Consider the following 23,041-nt stretch of genomic DNA (forward strand, 5'->3'; position numbering starts at 1 on the left):
CTTAAGCCTTTTAAAGATGCGACAGAAAAAATAAGTGGCGAAAGTTACCGTGAGCATGGTAATCCCACTTATGTATATCACTGTTGATGGACAAAATTCGCAAAATACAACTAGAGTCGGCCGAAGGAATTTTAACTAAGGAAGCTTTATTGAAGGAAGCAGATAAACGTTTTAAGTTTTTGCAGAACAACAAAATTCTTGTCAAATCGACTTTGTTGGATCCGAGATTTAAGAAAGTTTATCTTTCTCCTCTCACAGCCCTTGAAGCTCTCAAGGACATTGCTTACGAAATGTCTGAGAACAAAATATTGAAGAAGTACGTAAAATTAAGTTTTAACACACATTAACACTGTTATGAAATACTTCTTAGTAACTCTTTAATGTTTTATAAAATAATACGAAACCTAAAATAGTTTACTTTAACAATATATTTTTATTTTTATTAAAAACTTTTGAAACTAAATTAGAATACCATTTATTTACAGGACTTAGTGCGCCCTGCAAATGATAACGTACCAGAAGAAGCCTGTTCTAAAAATGAAGGATTTCTGGAAGCGTCATATGCGTCTAGGTGTTCATACGGACGGACGGACAGACAACCAAACGGACAGACGGACATGGCTAGATCGCCTCGGCTGTTGACGCTGATCAAAAATATATATGCTTCATAGGGTCGGAGATGCCTCCCTCTACCTGTTACATACATTTCCTGTCGGCACAAAATTATAATACCCTTCTATTCTATGGGTAGCGGGTATAAAAACAAATACGAAAAAAATTTGGCATCGCCAATGCTGCGCACAACTATCCGAGTACTCGGTCGCGAAACTCATTCTTGCATTGCTTCGCCGTTCGGATACGGTCAGAGCTTGCAAATTACTGTCGACCGTTTCTCGTTGTTCGCAAATATGTGTCTCTCTCTGTCTCTTTACGAAAAGACTCAGAGAGCAACCGTTTCGTGGGTTCTCGAATGGGCTCGCTCGCGCTCAGAGCGAAACCGTTTTTTTCTATTCCGTTTTGTTTCGGTTGTTCCAAGACCGTTTTGTCGTATTCAGTGAAAATAAAAGTCTTTTGCGAATGTATTGGTATACATTCACACGCATAGGCAAGCAAATCGTTAAACGTTTAATTGCGATCGTGAATTGAGTGTGTGAAGTTGCGAAATAATTGTTATTGTAAAATGGGAAGAGATATGAATAAAAATGTGCACCAATTCTTTAAATTAAATTTGGACGAGAACAAATCAATTTGTAATGTTTGCGGTATTAAATTGTCCGGTAATCATTCCACAAATTTAAGACGGCACTTAACAACTAAGCATATGGACATTTTCAATGAGTGGAATTATTCTGGATATACAAAGTTAACACAATGCGAAGAAAAACGAAGAATATCATATCAAACGAGTGAAAAATCAATTGTTTCTTCTTTGATCATAATTGTAACCACAGACGGAAAACCATTCAAATTTCTAGACAGTGAAGGGTTCAACGAAATAATGGATCCAATATATAATGCACTTGGCATGAACTCTGTAACGTCGAGAAATATAATGAATTTTGTTTCAGTCAAAGAGCAGTTTGTCAAGAAAAATATAAGGGCACTTGCAAAGGGAAAGCTGGTGTCGCTGATCGATGTTGCCACCAGAATGGATAAAGCTATACTGGGAATCAATTTGCAAATGATCCACGCAAGCCTGGCTAAAACCGAGATTGTTGTGAAGACCTTGGGCATGACTGAGCTCGGTGAATCTCATACTGGAATATATATAAAGAATAAAATTCTAGAAGTCTTAGATGATTATGGCATAACACTTGATCAGATCTACAGGTAAAGATTGAATTACATACAATTTTGAAAATATGTGATTTTTTTTTTTAAATTTCATATTCATGTACACAGCATTACGTCTGATAATGGGCGAAACATGATAAAAGCCGTCCAGGTATTAAATGATGCGACAGAGGAATCCCTTTATGAAGAAGACATAGAAAGTGAGAATCTTCTGAATGAACTGGATTCTATTGAACTGGCTAATATACACCTAGTGAGATGTGCAGCACACACTCTGCAACTGTGCGTATTTGATGTAAATAGAACAAAGGAGATCGCCGATAAAATACGTGCCTGTCGCACATTATGCAAATCGCTGCGCACAGAAACATATAGGTAATATATAAGTTATACATATATAAAAATTTCTTTTTATATATATAGTAATATATCCACCACCAGAATAATTTCTCGTACATGACAAACACTCATAATTATTCCCCTATCTTCCAAATTCTTTCCCACAAATCATATCATAAACATAAACATTTGTCGCGACGGCACCAACTGTCACAAACAAAAAGATCCTATTACATTGGCGATCGTGCCACTTCCAAAAAATCCAAAGTCCATTAAAATTTTCCATTTGCAACTTGAGGACTCAGCATTACTGCACTAACACAAACACAAAACATCACACGTATGTTAGCCCTAAGTCGTAATAATAACTTTCATGTTAGAGCTCAGCATATTGTGAGTTCAGTTTTTAAAGACACTTTCCTCACTTAAGACGCGTAGCCCGCGAGCTTATAAATAAAAATAAAGTAGTCTATTAAGTAAACAAAAATAAATCCTTGTGTTTTATTTTTTTTACTGTTCGTGCACCGCGAACATCTAATTGGCGCAGCCGGTAGGATACGTCGTACTAGTTTCTGAATCAACAAAGCAGTGTTGAACCGCTAGAAGGACTTTAACATTGTCCTGGGTGAACGCGTCCTAGTTGTGAACTATACAAAACGTATCCGCGAAAAACATCTACGTGCGTGAGTGCGTTATTAAAACGGTAATACAAAAAACCTTGTAAAAAATCCGTCATAATAAAAAACTCAAAAAACCCGAACCACGTGTGCAAATTAATAACAAATCAAAAATGGCAACCGAACTAACAGAAGCACACTTAAACCAGTGTATAAATCAAATCAAACACGTGCCAGCGTTTGATAACGGAGCAGAAAATTTGTCGGCATTTATAAAGAGAATAGATTTTATTCTGTCTCTATACCCAACAACTGATGTACGCCAAAGCAGCGTAATCTTCGGTGCTATTGAACGACAACTGGATGGAGAAGCCTTGCGTACATCCCAGATTACGCAATCCAACAATTGGATGTCGCTGAGATCGTCCCTAATCGAGGAATTCAGGACACAGACACCTTATGAAGAGTTACTAAGAAGACTATACAACACCAACTGGAATGGAAGTCTACGTAAGTTCGTCGAAGAGCTCGAGAGAAAATCCTATATTGTTAGCAATAAGTTAGCACTAGACACTGACGGTAGCACAGCAATAATATACAGAAATGCACTAAAAATTACTACAAAAAATGTAATAACCAGAAAATTACTAACTATTACAAACTATTCAAACAATTCTCATTCAGATGATTCGTCCAATTCAAAACCATAAATCAATTACTCAAATTCAAATCAGAATAATCAAAATCTTCACCAAGAATTCAATAAAAAACTAAAAGAAGCTCAAACACAAAACCCTTATAACTATTCGAGGACACCTCAACAAGCCGTGGGCCTAACCCACCGGTAAAAGACAAAGGGAAAGCCAAAGTGGCCAGTTCAAAATGGAGCAAGGTGAAAATTTTCATCAAAGTGCCTCGGAACTAAATGCAGAGCAAACACACCATACATAAGAATCAAAATGAATGAAGTAAACCTAAAATGTATCATTGATACAGGTTCTTCAATAAACCTTTTAAAACAAAATATTTTTAGTTTTCCAATTCATAAAAATCCAATCAATGTTCAAACAATTAATGGCACTACCGAATTATCAGAAAGTATACTTTTTGATTCCAGCAGACTTTGCCCTACAAAACAAAAATTTTACATTCATAATTTCTCTGAAAATTATGATATGCTATTAGGAAGAGAATACTTAAAAGCCAGTAAATCCCAAATTGATTACGAAAATGGCACAGTTACATTAGGAGAACATACATTTACATTTCAAAACGAAGAAGAAAATTCTGAAGAAACTTACACAGAAGATTGTGCAAATCCACCCTTGACCGAAGATAGGCCATTCAACTTCGCAATCGAAGATGAATTAAAAGAGTGTAATGAGTTCAGACTTGAACATCTTAACACAGAAGAAGTAGAAAAACTAAAAAAGGTTTTACATGAATTTCGCGATATTCAGTACCGGGAAGGTGAAAATTTGACTTTCACCAGTACGATTAAGCATTCAATTCAAACGAAACACGAAGACCCATTATATAAAAGACCCTATAAATACCCACAGGTTTACGATCAAGAAGTCAAGTAAACAAATCAACGAAATGATAGAGCAGGGCATAATTAAAAAATCAAAATCCCCTTATTGTTCACCCATCTGGATTGTTCCAAAAAAAATGGACGCTTCAGGAAAACAAAAATTCCGGTTAGTCATTGACTACCGAAACCTCAATGAAATAACCATTGACGACAAATTCCCCATACCAAATATGGATGAGATCCTAGACAAGTTAGGCAAATGCCAATACTTCACTACGATCGATCTTGCAAAGGGTTTCCATCAAATCCAAATGGATCCCGATTTAATTGCAAAAACTGCCTTTTCAACCAAGCATGGTCACTACGAATTTACTCATATGCCCTTTGGGCTTAAAAATGCTCCAGCGACTTTCCAGCGCTGTATGAATAACCTACTTGAAGATCTGATCTTTAAGGATTGTCTAGTTTACTTAGATGATATTATTATCTACTGGACTTCATTGGAAGAGCACATATCATCCATTTCGAAAGTCTTCTCAAAACTTCGGGAAGCAAATTTGAAATTACAATTAGACAAATGCGAATTCATGAAGAAGGAAACTGATTGCCTCTGGCATGTAATCACCACGCAAGGTATAAAACCAAATCCAAACAAAATTAAGGCAATTGTTGAATTCCCAATACCAAAGACACCAAAAGAAATCAAATCATTCCTAGGTTTATGCGGATTTTATCGCAAATTTATACCCAATTTCGCAAATATTGCAAAACCCATGACAACAAAGTTGAAGAAAAACGCCACCATAAACATAAAAGATCCCACTTATGTGTCAGCATTTGAAAAATTCAAAGTTTTAATAACGACCGATCCGATACTAGTTTATCCAAATTTCGAGAAACCATTCTCATTGACTACAGATGCTAGCAACTTCGCTATAGGCGCCGTTCTATCACAGGAACACAAACCCATTTGCTATGCAAGTCGAACTTTAAATGAACACGAATCAAACTATTCAGCTATAGAGAAAGAACTATTAGTAGAAAATTCCAGATCTTAAGCGATCACAAACCACTAGTTTGGCTCAGTAACATTAAAGAACCAAATTACAAAGATGGAAAATTCGATTAAACGAATACGATTATCAAATCAAGTATTTGCCAGGAAAAGAAAATAACGTAGCAGACGCACTTTCACGTATAAAACTAGAAGAGAATTTCTTAGGAGAAGATGCAATTAGCACAGGAGCAACTATACATAGCGCTCAAGAGGACAGTCAATATCACATACCAATAACCGAAAGACATTTAAACTACTCTAACAGGCAAATAGAATTCATAAAAAGTGACGATAATAAAGTTGAAACAAACCACTATTTTCATAAACTTAACATAAAAATTTCTTATAAGGAAATGAATAATCAATATGCTAAAGATATGCTCGAAAAAGAGTATTGTCTATTTACACAATGAAATAGATTTTCCAATTTTCCAAAGAGCTTATTTAGAAATAATAATTCCAAGTAATATAACTAAAATAATGAAAACAAGCTTAAAATTAATTGACTTACAAACTTTTGCAGAGTTTAAAGAATTAATTTTAAAAACACATAAAAAATTGTTACATCCAGGTATAGAAAAAAAAATAAATTGGTTTAAGGAAAAATATAATTACCCTGATTACCAAAAACTAATACAAAATCTAATTAATGAATGTGAAATTGCAACAAAGCTAAAACCGAACATAGAGATACAAAACTCACGTTCGAGATAACACCCGAAGTACTTAATGTTAGGGATAAATATGTTATAGATTTTTATATGATAGATAAGAAACAATTTCTTTCTTGTATAGATGTTTATTCTAAATTCACAACATTAGTTGAAGTTCAAAGTAGAGATTGGTTAGAAGCTAAAAGAGCTTTACTAAAAGTTTTCAATGAAATGGGAAAACCCATAGAGATAAAAGCAGACAAAGATTCAGCATTCATCAGTGCGGCTTTGCAAATTCGGTTACAAGAAGAAGGCATAAAAATTAACATAACAACAAGTAAAACAGGAATATCAGATATAGAAAGGTTTCATAAAACTATAAATGAAAAGTTAAGAATAATATGAAGCGACGATAATATAGAGAATAAAATAACAAAGTTTGAAACAATATTATGTACTTACAATTATAAAACAAAACATAAGGCAACTAATAGAACTCCAGCAGATATTTTTATTTATGCAGGAACCCCTGAATATAACTCACAAGAGAATAAAGTAAATCAAATAAATAACCTCAATAAAAACAGAAGTGATTTTGAAGTAGATACACGATTTAGACAAGCTCCATTGGTTAAATCAAAAACAACAAATCCTTTCAAAAAGACAGGTAATATTAAAAAGCTTGATGAAAAACATTACGAAGAAACTAATAGAGGTAGAAAAGTTACACACTATAGATCGAAGTTTAAAAAGAAGAAAATAATTAACAAAAGTAAATATATTAATTCCAGCCCGAATGATGAAACATCCTAAATTGCTGATGTTACTCATATTGTCAACTATTTGTACAACTGTAAACACTCAACAAGTCGAAGTAAATCCCATTCAAAATGATCAAGAATTTATCCTATTTGAGTCAGGAAAAATTAATTTACCAATATCCTTCGAACATCATTGCTTAACTATAAACGTAACACAAATAGAGAACTCTTTTGATTTATTATTAACTCAAAGCCATATCTTTAACAAGTACCCCCACATAAAATATTTAATGAATAAATTAGAAAAGCAAATGGCAGGTATCAGAATAACAAGTCGTACTAAACGAGGTTTATTCGAATTCATAGGATCATCACTTAAATTCCTTTTTGGCACGTTAGATGAAGAAGATAAGAAACAATTTGAAAACCAAATTAACATTATTGCCCATAATTCAATTCAGACAAATAATCTTAATGATTTTACAAATACATTTAATCAAGGTATTAATATTATAAATAATCAAAGTAAAATTTTGGAAGAAGAAAAACAATTAAATTCATTAATTTTTAACATTGAACATTTTACCGAATATATAGAAGACATCGAACTAAGCCTACAATTAACTCGCTTAGGAATATTTAATCCAAAATTACTTAAACACGATCAAATAGATCACATTAATCACGAAAAGTTGATGAATATTAAAACTTCTGCTTGGTTCAGTACACTTACAAATTAAATTTTCATCATGTCCCATATTCCATTGAGTAATCTTGAAACCAAAACTTTCCAAGTAATCCCATACCCAGATAAGAATGGACAAATCATCAATGAAAGTGTTGAAGGAAAATTTTATTTACACAATAACTTTGTTTCGAATTCAATCTCTAAAAAGATCATAAATGACCAATGCATAACTAATATAATAAAACATGAAACTCCAGTTTGCACCTTTAATAAATATCGTAAACAAGAATTTATACAAATAGTAGAACCAAACATCATAATAACCTGGAACTTAACCAGAACCAAACTAAATCAAAATTGTAATGATTTAGAAATATACATCGAAAAAGATAAAATAATAAAAATATTTAATTGTACCATTGAATTAAAAAATGTTAAAATTTCAAATAGAGCGCAACAATTTACAACTATTATGTTTACAGAATACAATGTAACTAAAATAGAACCACTATCACACATTGAAATAAAAGAAATGATTATGTATAACAATAGAGAAAACAATAATTATAAATATCCAATAATTATGATTGTATTAATTTTAATCCTCATTGTTATATACAACTTAGTGAATAAGAAAATTAAAACACTATTCAACATAATAACACAAAAATTTGTAAGAACACATGACACAGACATAAGTGCTAATGCTGAAACCGATAATATTGAAATTCCAGTCCCACTTATGTACCCCGATCTAAACGCTTGAGGGCAAGCTAACCTCTATAGGTTGGGGGAGTAATATATCCACCACCAGAATAATTTCTCGTACATGACAAACACTCATAATTATTCCCCTATCTTCCAAATTCTTTCCCACAAATCATATCATAAACATAAACATTTGTCGCGACGGCACCAACTGTCACAAACAAAAAGATCCTATTACATTGGCGATCGTGCCACTTCCAAAAAATCCAAAGTCCATTAAAATTTTCCATTTGCAACTTGAGGACTCAGCATTACTGCACTAACACAAACACAAAACATCACACGTATGTTAGCCCTAAGTCGTAATAATAACTTTCATGTTAGAGCTCAGCATATTGTGAGTTCAGTTTTTAAAGACACTTTCCTCACTTAAGACGCGTAGCCTGCGAGCTTATAAATAAAAATAAAGTAGTCTATTAAGTAAACAAAAATAAATCCTTGTGTTTTATTTTTTTTACTGTTCGTGCACCGCGAACATCTAATTATATATATATATTTATATATATATATATATATATATATATATATATATATATATATATATATATATATATATTTAAAATCTATGCTATGCAGACGTGTCTTAATTGAAAATGAAAAAAACATACCATCGCTCGACGTTGCTACAAGGTGGAATTCTACGTATTTAATGCTAAAGAAATTATTGGACTTAAAGGATTTCCTGGCAACGCAGTCTAATATTTGTGTAGAGGCCGATTGGGATTGGATCGAGACGTACATTGACGCTTTCAGTGACACATACCAGGCAACTTTAAAGCTACAAGACAAAGATTTAGTTTATAGTGAGTTCTTCGTAGTATGGATGGAACTTAAATTGAAATGCGAGAATAGCTACAATTTAATTAAAAAAAACTATCGGCACAGATAAAAATAAGAGAGACAAAATTGTTAGAAAATGATGCATTGTTGGCAGCGATTTACATGGATCCTCGGGTAAATTGTATGTTGTCGAACTATCAGAAATCGTTAGCAAAGGCAAATTTGAAAAACAGCGTTTCGTTTATATGAGTTGAAAGAAGTAAGCTGTATGTCGTAGAATGTTTGAAATTTGGGTCCTGTTTTGTTTATGTTGTAGTTTTGAGAAACTAATAAAAATTTTCTTCGTCAAAAACTAATACTTGTACTAAACTAAAATTCAAAAAACATTTTATACTTATTATCGCTTTATTATTTAAGGCACAAACACGAAATGTTCCAGCGCTCGAGACTCCTGTGCATGAAGAGATGTTTGCTTCCCCTGTCTCGTCAGTGCTTTCAACCGCATCCTCATCTGAAGAGAAGTCGCTGTTCTCGCATTTTTGGACGATTTGCAGACAGTTTCAGAAAGCAAAAAAGATCCTGTTTCTACAAAACTTGCCAAAATTTATGCTGACATCGAAAACTTCGACGTAACATTTGGTCGCTTGCCATTAAATTCAAATATATTGGATTTTTTTTATTGATTTGCAACTTAAGATTCCGCATATAAGTGCACTGTCCGTCGAACGGGCATTCTCAGCCCTACACTTTATATTAAGTGAACGAAGAAGTTCGATTAGTGCAGAAAATCTAAACTCCTTACTAGTTGTAAAGCTTAATACATAATATGTTACAAAAAATATATATATAATAATACAAAAAAAAATTTAAAAACAACATTGTCTGAAATTTTTTGTTCTTTTTAAAAGCATTTTGTTATATGGAATATGGAATCTAAATGAAACTTGTTAACAAAAATATTTGAAAATAAAATTAAATTGTTCTATTAATCAAATTGTATTATTTCTTTGCATATGTATTGGTATACATTCACAAGCGTTCGTTTTGCATACGAAATATATTAATTGCAACAACAACGTAAGTAAATGTGAAGACCGTTTGCGTTGAGTTTTTCGGTCAATCGGTCTTTTACTGACTCTCTTTGTGCGAGCGTTTCTCGTTCCGCTCTTTACGCACTGCTCATTGAACGACCGAAATAAAAAGTGCTCAACGAAAAGCGCTCAACAGAAAACAGAAATGAAGACAGCAAAACTCTCTTGCTCAGAGCGAGAGAGTATGAACTTTTTCGGTTGTGCTCGCAACGAGAGCACAAGAAAAATAACGGTCGACAGTTATTTGCAAGCTATGGATACGGTAAATTTTCTACTCATGCCTTCACCACATTTGCCAAATTCGTTTTATACAATGTCTCACTCAGTCAGAACTTTGAGTGAGAGTACCAAATGCTGTTTTGACTGTATGTCTGTCATGACTGTCATGCAGACCTCTAGTGCATACATACGATCATAAGACGCAATATAATTATATATTCCCGCCGCTGCCGCTGCGATTTATTCGCTATGGTGTGAGAGATGATTAAATCTCTTAAGCTACAACGCCGCTACGATTAATTCACGCTGTTCCCTTTGCGATTTATTCGCGCCTCTGCCGCTATGTCTTTTGCCATTCACACGTTTACTAATGTAAGCAAGGGCAAAAGTGGAGCTGCATATTGAATGCGTAAAAAAACAATTTTCGGACAAAACAGCAACAATGTCGTAAGTGGAGCGACTCATCGAATTAGTCGAAAAAATATAATTTTATATGATTCTGCGGACGCGGACTATAAAAACGTAACAAAAGGAACAAGATATGGGACGAAATTGGATTGGAGCTGGAAGAAAGTTGTAATTATATTGGTTTATCAAATCAAGTTCAGTTTTTGTACAATGAAACAGTTGTGTAGTGTTCATACATATATTTTATGGCTGTGTCCAATTGTACTAAAACTGTCTCCAGTTGCAAGGAATCTGCGCGCTGTGTTAGAACTTCGAATTTTCGAATGAGCCGAAGAGGCTCGGTGTTCGAATCGCAGCGCACAGCCCGACTGGGGCTGCAATAATACTGTTTTTTGGATGTATGACTTGACGCAGCTATGTATTGTATGGTTAGTGGTATTTATTTATGTTAACAAACCTGCAATTATGCCATACAAATTTGCAATTTGAGAACGAATTATTGCATACTTTTATGCTGATCATTCAAGAACATAAAAAATCAAGAAAGTTACAGTCAAGTGTGCTCGACTCTTAGACCCATTTTGAATAAAGGCAAAATATAGTGCTAATATTTTTTATACCAGCTACCCATTGGGTAGAAATTATGAATATATTTATATGAATATTTATGAAAATTAAACAAATATGCAAATACCCTTTTGTACTTGTTAAACCTTTTGGAATTTTTTGAATTTCTTTACTTAAAAAACAATAAAATCATAAAAAATATATGCACTTGTCACCAAACAGAGGTATTGTTTTATCTCGATTTCAATCCTTTCGTTCCAAAATTTTGAAAAAATGCACCAATTTTAGCAAAAATGTACCACAATTTTTTTTTATTTTTTATTTTTATTTTCGGTATTTTTTTTGTTAACGTTTTTTTTTTAAATTATCTTTTATAATTTCATATTTCATTTTTTTAGTATAGTATTTATTATATAAAAAAAAACAAAAACAGAACTTTTATTTAATCAATTATACTTTTCAAACAGAAAGAAAACAAAAACAGAACTTTCACTTGAATAATATTAAATCAAATTTTAAACTATCTTAGTTAATTTTAAAAAATGAACAGTCTTTTGTAGACCAAACATAGTGAAGGTCTTTACAATAAATCAATTCCATGCAATATATTATGTTATTTAGTGTCTTAAATTCTAATTTATTTGGTAATTTAGTTTTCATTAACGAAATTTCAAAAAACTTTCGCTCTGCAGCACCAGCGCTGTGTGGCAACGAAATCAAGTTGTTTATTAATTTTATTAAGCTCCTGAACAACGGTTCGTCAACACCGTTTTTTTTTAATTTTAATGTCTGTCCAAAATTTACGAATATCTTTTTCTTTTCGCTGATTAAAAGAAAGTCGGAGTTGGTTCCATTGGGATATTATATCATCAGGATTACCATTATATAAATTTTCAAAGGTTTTCACTATGGAAAGATCTTTTTCGCTTAGAAATTCGGCTGAATCATAAATTGTGATTCACAATATATGTATAACTGTTTACGTTGTGATGGGCCTTACATTGGCGCATATATATTTTCTCAATTGATGTGTGGTGGAACAGAGCCATTTGTAAAAAAAATATGTGTGAACATAAAATTTTATGAAAAATTTAAATACTAGACTAGGCATATTGAAAATGTACCAATATGAAAAAAATGATCCAATGTACCAACGCATAAAAAATTTACCAGTTTTGGTACATTTGTACCAAAAGTGGCAACCGTGGTTATGTGTGATCGGTTGTGAAAAAAGTCATTAACATTGTCAGTCTTAAAACGTGATTTTTATTACAAATAAATAAATTAAACAATTTCTTACGTGTTGTGTGTTGTGAACAATTTGCAAGTGAAAGTTTTGTGAAAAGAAGTCAAAAAACTATTAATATAAACAGTCCTAAAAGTGATTTTCATTGTGGATAATAAATAATTGGTTTACTTGTTTTGAGCAATTTGTCGTTCTTCAATTAAAAAAAAACTATGGCGGAAACATTCGAGTGCATGAAAAACAAAGTTGACAGTGGAGCATACCATCTTTCCAATATACACAAGGGAAAAAGTTTAATTTGGAGCATTTTACGGGAAATTTTAAAAGACGGTGAAACCGTAGTCGATGGATGGGTTTTCTGTGAAAAGTGTCGTAGTGTTCTTAGGTATAAGAAGAATCAGACATCAAACTTGTCTCGGCATAAATGCTGTATTGCATTAAAACAACCAAAGGATGGTGCAAAGTTGTCAGACCACGATAAGAGGAAGCGTTGGAGAAATGCACTGAATGGGTTGTGAGAGATTGCCAACCATTTTCAGCAATTAATGGAACTGGTTTTAAGACGATGGTCCAATATTTTATAAAGATTGGTGCTATGTATGGGGAAAACGTCGATGTTGATGATTTACTTCCCAGTCTATCTACGCTATGCCGGAAAGCGCAAAAAGATGCGGAGGATAAGAGGAAGGATATTGCAGTGGAAATAAAAGAAGCAAGGAAAAACGAAGGAGTAGCTGCTACTGTGGACATGTGGACAGACCAGTACGTCCAAAGAAATTTTCTGGGCGTCACTCTTCACTGTTATAATAAAAGCCGTCTATGCGATATTATTTTGGCCCTCAAATCGATGGATTTTCAAAAGTCAACGGGGTCCAATATTTTGGACAAAATAAAAAGTTTATTCCTTGACGTTGAGTTGAACACCATTAACAATATAAAATTTGTCACGGATAGAGGCTCCAATATAAAAAAGGCATTGGAAAATAATATCCGATTAAATTGCAGCAGCCACCCACTTGCCATTGTGTTGGAGAAATCTTTTGGCGAAGCAACGGAGCTGGAGCAGTCAAATTTGCAACACAAACTCCACACAACCTTAAAATCTGCTTGTCCAACTATGTAGGTGTAACTCCAATTATACCATGCTGAAGTCCATTCTCGATAATTGGGTGTCTGTGAATACAATTTTGAGCGAGACGCATGTGGCCGATAGATTGATGGATGTCAGCAAGCCAATACTTACAACGCTGGTCGGGCTGCTTGAGGACTTTGAAAGAATTTTCAATGAGTTACAAACCTCAAGCTCGCCATCATTGTGTTTCGTGCTGCCGTCGATAACCAAAATCTTTGAGCTATGCGGTCCTGACCTGATGGATATGCAGCCAATATCATTATTGAAAGAGAGAATCACCATAAATATACGAGCAATATGGGAACAAAATTTAACTACATATATGTCACAAGGTGGCGTTTTTCCTGTTTCCGAGAGCAGTACATGTGCTGGAAAATGAAATTATTGATATACAATTGTTCTGCGTATCTGAGAAAGAACAATTTTATACATTTTCAGATCATGCTACGGAGTATGCGTCGAGTCCATCCACTTCAAGCCAGGAGCGCGCCATTGTAGCACGACCAAGCCAGACTGTGTTAAAAACAGCATTTTTCTTTTCAAAATTGGTTGCTACTCCAAATCGCAGTGCCGTAGAAACTCCCTTTGATGAAATTCTACGGTATTGCAAAGAAAGAGTAGCGTTAACTGAAGATTTTGATGTGATACAATGGTGGAAGGGGAATGAAGATCGTTACCCAAACCTTTCGAAGCTGGCACTTCATATTTTATCAATACCTGCCAGTAGTGCTGCATCTGAAAGTCTTTTCTTTAGCTGAAATGTCATTACAGAAAATCGTAATAGATTGGGACCTGAATCTGTAGATAGTCCAGTTTTTTTTACATTCTTATTATAAGCATAAAAATAAAACTGATTAGGTATGTTTTGACTTGAACTTTAAAAAAGAGTTATGTTTTTACTTGTTTTTGTTCCTTACAAACATATAAAATTTCTTTAAGATGTAATTTTTATTAATTATATAAGTCACAAATAAACAAACTAGAAAAAAAAAAAAAAAAGTTTTATAATTTAAATTTTTGAGAAATAAAAAGATTGCAAGAGCGTACCAGCAATAACAAGAACAACTCACTAAGCCGACGGCATTTCTTGCATCTCAATATACATACATACAAACAAACATATGTATGTACATACATATGATCGTGCCGGTCCACTCATAATTTTTGTTTTTGTGCCTACCGGATACACACACTCATAACCACCGGCACCGGCTTTACCCGAATGCGTAAAATCAAATGTGCATTTTCAACCCCCATACACATGAGTATGTGCCTTTTTTGCCACCCATACTCATGAGTATAAGTGATTTTAGACACCGGTACTCATGAGTATCTGTATTTTTGACACTCATACTCATGAGTACAAGTGTATCGAACGAAAACGTTCTCTGATTCACACGCAACAAATTTCCTTCGCTGGTCTACAGATCGAGGGAAAAAAGAAAAAGGAAGATTTGGTTAAAAATTCGCAATTGAATTGAACAGTTTCCCAATGTTGCTTAAGATTGTTGTTCATTTAATTGATGAATTCAACTTGGCAGATTAGAGCTGAAAACTTGACAGATTGGAGCTGCCAACTTGGCAGATTGGAGCTCTCAATTTGGTAGAGCTGTCAATCGATGAAAAGCTGTCAAGTCACCCAAGCAGCATATTTTTATACCCGCTACCCATAGGGTAGAAGGGTATTATAACTTTGTGCCGGCAGGAAATGTATGTAACAGGTAGAAGGAGGCATCTCCGACCCTATAAAGTATATATATTCTTGATCAGCGTCAACAGCCGAGACGATATAGCCATGTCCGTCTGTCCGTCCGTCCGTCTGTCCGTCTGTCCGTATGAACACCTAGATCTCAGAGACTATAAGAGATAGAGCTATAATTTTTCGACAGCATTTGTTATGTTTGCACGCAGATCAAGTTTGTTTCAAATTTTCGCCACGCCCACTTCCGCCCCTGCAAATCAAAAAAATCGAATAACAAGCGTAATTTTAAAGCTAGAGTTACGAATTTTGGTATATACAGTAATAACTATAGTAGTTATGATCCCTGAAAATTGCGATCAGAAAAAAATTGTGGAAGTAATTAAAGAAATACTTTTGTATGGGCAAAAACGCCTACTTACTAGGGTCTGAGTTGCTTTGGCTGACAATCTGGTATATTGTGCCATCTATGGTATATTTTGAATGCTGTACTATATCGATATACCACATATACCATTTGGTATATTTTTTAGTATTTTTGCAGTATTTTTGGTATATTTTGAGAATAATACCGCAAAATATATTGCTTTTATTCAAAATGGGTAGCGGGTATCTCACAGTCGAGTACACTCGACTGTAGCTTTCTTACTTGTTGGAGTTGTCATTTAGAAGTCGACTGAATTGTAAACTGAAAAACTCAATTTCTAACATTCCTAGAGTGTTAATTATTATAATTCTAAAAATTATGTCAAGATGGCTTTTCCTAACGGCTTGTTTACATTCACATCGCCCATCCCTCTCGTGCCTGTGCCGCAGGCAACAGCCACAACGGCAACGGGTGTTGATGGTGGGGAGGAGGTGGGACGACGGGTGGCGGCGGCGGGGGCGACAACTACGAGCGTACTTCAGGATGAAGGAAGCCGAACTCCGCTGCAGAGAGCAAGAGCTGGCCACGGAGACCAAGATGCTTGAGCTGACGAAGGCAAAGCTGGAGCTCTTAAATATGCGTGAGGAGCATCGACTGAATGTCGAGCACCAGAAAATAAAGATAAGCATGATACAGAGGCAGGAGGAGCAATTGCGAAGACAACGCAGCACATGAAATATAATTTTGCATATTAATATTTAATTAAATATTCTATTCTATTTAGTATTTTCAACGACATCAATTGGAGCTAAATGCCGATCTAGATATTCTCCAATTCGTTAAGAATAAATAATAAAAATCAAGCTACGTAAATGGACAGATTAAAATGCCTAAGCCAAAAGCTTAAATTTACTTTAGGTGGAGTTCGGTTTGACACAACGACTGGTCCGCAAAAAGCGGACCCAGAACCTGAGGCATCACCCCCAGCTACTGACCCATCGTTCATGTCAGTGACAACCACTAGAGAGGCTCCAAGCAAACCGAAACTAGAACCACTTGAGAATTGCAACAGGTAAATAAGTAAAATTTGCTGTTTACGTTTTTATTTATGTAAACAAACCTGCAATTATGCCGTAGGAAATGTATGTTAAAGGTAGAAGGAGGCAGCTCCGACCCTATAAAGTATATATTTTCTTGATCAGCACCAATAGCCGAGACGATCTACCCATGTCCGTCTGTCCGTATGAGATATGAGATAGAGCTATATTTTTTTCGACAGCATTTATGTTTGCACTCAGATCAAGTTTCTTTAAAATTTTTGGCACGCCCACTTCTGCCCCCGCCAATCCACAAAAAGCGTAAACTATAGTAGTTGTCATTAGAGGTGGGCACGAACCGGCCTTTTTTTCGTGGTCCGCGGGCTTACACAGGTCCGGACCTTAAAATTAAGATTCGTGCTGGCCAGGGGCTTAGGCCTGATAACAATTTAATTTGAACGAATTAGAACCGCCATATATCACATTTTAATTGCTTTTCGATGCTACTATCGATTTGCCTATACAATATTTTATTTGTTTGCACACCACTAATTCACAATTGGCTGCCTATTGTGAAATTAACAAATTTGTGAAAAATAAAAATGTCGTGACATTTCAGGACGCTGCGCACTGGGCCGGATTGCCTATTTGGTAGCATAAAGTCCAAATTTTTATGGAAGAAAATTTTAATTTTTATTTTATATATTTAAACCAGATACCCTAGATAGAAAGTATCAATAAATATTTTTGTTAAAAATGCATCCTTGCAATTTTTATAGATATTTAAAGTCAGGTGATTGAACAGCTGATTGTTGTGACAAAATTGGTGGGAAACTTTTGGTGACTTTGTGCACTTGGCAAATCCAAACGAAAGAAAAATTTTATACTTTGTAAAATGGATATTGATGTTGGAGGTATGTATGTAAATTAAGAATAATAAACACAGTTTGTGTGATAATTTGTTAAACGTTATATATGTGTACTGTTTTGTGTTGTCTCAAGAAAACAAAAAGCTAACAAAAGTGTTCGTCTTCTGTATTTCTGTGTATTTCTGCGGTGTGTTATGTATATTAATCAATAGTAGACACTTTTATTAAATTTTAATAACAGTCCGGTTTGCGGCTTTTCCGATGTTTTCATTTTTTAGATGTGTTTGAGTTCTGTCATGCCACGTTGCTGGACGTGTGGATCGACAGCGGGCTCCACTCTTCCGCGCTGGCTAAATTTATATTTGGTCAAATAGATGAAAAAATAAAAAACAAATTAAAATAAAATATCACGTATACGTCATGATGTCTATGGGCAGTTAGAGTAGGCGTCGTCAAACTTATTTATGAAGCGGAGCAGGAAGCAGCATTACCATTATATGTTGCGGAACACACATCTATAGCCCCAATAGATCACCTCAACCAACTATGCGTGCAAAAGTTTAAGGAGTGCTCTGCAGCTGCTAATATTAAACTGGGCCGCACTAAATGCACTAGCATTATTTCAAATATTTTGGCAGTTCATTTCAATGAGGAGCTACGTAAGGAGATAGGCGATTCTTCATTCAGCCTGCTAATAGATGAGTCAACGGACATTAGCGTGACAAAACTAGTTGGTATGTAAATTATATTTTTAATTTTATTTCATGTGTTTATATTTTTTTTTTTTTGCGTTTATTTATATAGGACTTGCCATACAATTTTTTAATTAATGAGCTTTTGCGGCATAATTTGAATATTCAAAAACTTATTGGCATAGGAACAGACAATGCCAGCGTGATGACAGGGCCAAGGAATAGTGTCTATACAGAACTAAAAAATGATGTTCCGTCTATGGTTTTAATGAAGTGCGTCTGTCACTCTATTCATTTAGCAGTAGATCATGCGTTAGATTCAAATATTCCAGAATCTTTAGAATTTCTTGTTCACGATACATATTCGTGGTTCGCCAAAAGCTCTATTCGGCAAATGAATTACAAAAAAAATATATCAATGTCTGAATAATGACCAGGTACATATAATTTCAAAATGTATTGATAGACATGCAAGCCCTAAATAAGTTGTTTCAGGGTAATAATGTTAATTCCACAAAATTGTTGGACAATTTTATACTTTGCATTAACTCTTTGAAGGCTAAAGTAATTCCACCTAATGTAGAAATAGATATTTTAGTAGATGATTTTGAAAGCGTTGTGGATCATGATTTAGTTTTAAGCTATGAGTTTGAGAAACAAATCAAAGAAGGTTTATTAATATCCAGTCAACAATCTATTCGCAGAAATTGCATAAATTTCGTCATTAAATTAATAACGCATATGTTAATCCTGTTCCTATCATTTTTAGGATTTTATTAGACAGCTTATACGTATAGCAACATCTCTCAATAAAGTTAATTTTCATTTTAAGTAGAAAACAATTAAACCATGTAACGAACCGTCACAACGTCGGGGTAACTAGCGCTGTCCAGGGGTCGAAATAAGAAATTTATGTTTGCTGAAACCCTACATGCCGAGTATTACAAGGTGTCAGACAATCTTGGTAGCCGAACGGAGATCTCGATGCGAAAGAAAGACACAGTAGTTTTGAGTTTTTATTTTTTTTCTTTATTTCTTGTTTCACTGGTTCTGGATAAATCAACAAAGATATAGATATTTACGCTTCCGGGATTGTCCTCAGGTCCAACGTCGATGGAAATGTTATGCGGGTGGGTAACACGGGTGTCAGTGTGTAGCACACTGATTATGTTGCACTGTACGCACTATTCCGGTGTCGGCTGTAGTGGTTGTAGTCACCCTACTACAGCTAACGGGGAGATGTTGTGGTTCGTGCGAATGGTATAAACCGCGACACGCGGCGTGGGTGGAATGGTTGTAAGTATGTAATCACACTGGCCCAATCACACTGTACACACTGTTCCAGCGTCGACTGTAGTATTTCGTAGTCACACTACTACAGCTAACGGGAAAGTTCGGTGTATTTCGCGGAGAATCTTAACCGGGATGTACGGTGTAGGTGAGACGAGTGTTGGTATTTAATCACACTGGCACAGCCGCACTATACACACTATTCCAGCGTCGACTGTAATAATGGTAGTCTCACTGCTACAGCGAACGGGCACTTTGTTTTGCACGAGTACTAGGAGACGAGATGCACAGTATGAGTGACAACTGCTGGCGTTGTGATTACACGCTGGCACAGTCACACTGTACACACTATTTCAGCGTCAACTGTAGTAGTTTGTATTCACACTACTACAGCGAACGGGAAAAGCATGCGCGTTGTGCGAAAAGAAAAGACAAACGAAAGACGCGGCGAAAATTAACAACTTTTAGCGTTGTATGCTGTCCGGATTCCAAAATATATAATATAATATCCCAATGGAACCAACTCCGACATTTTTTAAATCAGGGAAAAAAAAAAGATATTCGTAAATTTTAGGCAGACATTGAAAGTAAAAAAACGGTGTTGACGAACAGCTGTTCAAGAGCTTGATAGAATTCATAAACAACTCGATTTAATTACCACACAGCTCTGGTGCTGCAGAGCGAAAGTTTTTATACCCGCTACCCATAGGGTAGAAGGGTATTATAACTTTGTACCGGCAGAAAAAGTATGTAAAAGGTATAAGGAGGCACCTCCGACCCTATAAAGTATATATAATATTGATCAGCATCAATAGCTGAGACGGGATGCGTCTGTCTGTCTGTCCGTATAAACACCTAGATCTCAGAGACTATAAGAGATAGAGCTATAATTTTTTTTTCGACATAATTTGTTATGTTTGCACGCAGATCAAGTTTGTTTCAAATTTTTGCCACGACCACTTCCGCCCCGCAACAACAAGCGTAATTTTAAAGCTAGAGTTGCGAATTTTGGTATATACTATAGTTACTATAGTAGTTATGATTCCTGAAAATTCCTGATTGCGATCAGAAAAAAATTCTGGAACATATTAAAGAAATACTTTTGTATGGGCAAAAAGACCCACTTACTAGGGGTCTGAGTTGCTTTGGCCGACAATCTGGTATATTGTGCCGTCCATGGTATATTTTGAATGTATATATATCGATATACCATTTGGTATATTTTTAGTATTTTTGTAGTAATTACGGTATATTTTCAAAATAATACCGCGGGCATCTCACAGTCGAGCCCACTCGACTGTAGCTTTCTTACTTGTTTTTTTAAGTTATTAATATGTTGAACAGACAAGACCAATATTGGATAATTGCTACCCTCCATCTTTTTGGAGCAACATTCAAAGAGTGCAAGAAGGTTCACCGTTCCGCTAATAAATTAATTAATTAATTAAATGTATATCCTTAATTCTTGATTTTTCCACCAAATTCTGCGAAATTTTCAACCAACTTAACTCAACCGACTTCATGAGGTTAAATATAGTATTCCAACGAGTTGGAGGGTAGATTTTCAGGGAGCTTGTTAAGTTCCAGTTTTGCCCAAATTTTTTAAAATACTTAACAAGTTTGCTGCAGCGATTAACCAGATCCAGCAATTCTGGTACTTCATTCACAAATTTGCTAATCACATTGTGTATCAAGTGATTTGCACAGTGTATTGTGCTCAGTCCATTGAACGCTGCTTTCATATTAACTCCTCGGTCGGTAACAAATATTGGATCGTCCAACAGTAAACACATCCAAAGTCACGTAAAATTCGCTCCACCCATTAATTTCACTACTAGTTTTTAAGGGTGCCTTCTTTGACGTAATGCATAGTCAGTAAAATATAAGATTTTTTAAAGAAATCGTCCGTCCAGATATCTGAAATTATGCTATATCCATATAGTTTCTGCTCTTAAATTTCGATTCTTACTTCATTGAAGTGAAAATCATAGAGCGCACCGATGTTTCGCGATATAGTTGTGTGATGCTGCATTACAGAGTCATTATTGACGTTTTAAGCGGTTGACCATTATTTATTGTCTACTCCGCTGCCAGGTTGGTGCATTTCTTTTTGGTTTCTGAGGGTACATCAACGACAGGAAGACTGCGCTTTCGGCTATTGGTCATAATGTAGCATTTGTACTTAACTAAATTTCTTTCTTCACGTGAAGCAGTAGGCTTAAGCTCACCAGCTAATAATTTCGATTTAGTACTCTTGTACTCTTTAAAAGACGATTCAGTTGTTGTGTCCAGCAATTTTGTTTTAATATACAAATGAACATTCACATACATACATATATTTTTACAATCCCTGTTTTTGCCTGGGCCTCTGGCTCTAAATCATCTCAAACATACAAAAGACAATCACAAACATATAAAACAAGTCAGAAAGTCCGAAAAATTTGATACAAACTTGATCTGCGTGCAAACATAACAAATGCTGTCGAAAAATAAATTATAGTTCTTTCTCTTATAGTCTCTGAGATCCAGTGTTTCATACGGACGGATCATACGGATCGTCTCGGCTGTTGATCTGATCAAGAATATATATACTTTATAGGGTCGGAGATGGCTCTTTCTACCTGTTACATACATTTTCTGCCGGCACAAAGTTATAATTCCCTTCTACCATATGGTGCACACTTGACTGTAGCTTTCTTGATTTTTTATGTTCTTGAATGATCAGCTTAAAAGTATGCAATATTTCGTTCTCCAATTACAAATTTGTATGCCATAATGCCATAATTGCAGGTTTGTTTACATAAATTAAAAACGTAAACAGCAAATTATACTTATTTGCCTGTTGCAATTCTCAAGTGGTTCTAGTTTCGATTTGAGTGGAGCCTCTCTAGTGGTTGTCACTGACATGAACGATGGATCAGTAGCTGTGGGTGATGCCTCAGGTTCTGGGTCCGCTTTGTGCGGACCAGGCATTGTGCCAAACCGAACATAAGCTTCCAAAGGCGCCTCCAATGCCTACAGACAGATACAGGAGCTCACTCCGCTTATTATCGAATGACAATCCCGAAAACGCCGATGGTGACAATAGCAACTACCGAGAGGCTAGAGGCTCCTAAACGAACACAAGGCTCGAAAAGCGCCTCCAAATTAACCCGCCATATCCACCAATTCATGTAAAACTATATCAACGCTGTACCACTAACCATACAATACATAGATTTTTTTTTTATGTTGAATGTTCTTTATTTACATCTGCCCATGAGGGCAATTAATTAAATTTTATGATACATTGAAGGGGGAAAAGTAAATATTTTATCTTAGGTTGAGGGTGTATTAGGAAACCTTTTAAGCCTGAATGGCATTGTGCTGTTGTCCAGCATGTTGATGGCTAAGTGGTTGTCATGATTTTCCAACCTCTGCAAGTGTCTTTTGC

Source organism: Drosophila sulfurigaster, unplaced genomic scaffold (assembly GCF_023558435.1).
Source record: "Drosophila sulfurigaster albostrigata strain 15112-1811.04 unplaced genomic scaffold, ASM2355843v2 ctg57_pilon, whole genome shotgun sequence".
Classification (NCBI taxonomy): Eukaryota; Metazoa; Arthropoda; class Insecta; order Diptera; family Drosophilidae; genus Drosophila; species Drosophila sulfurigaster.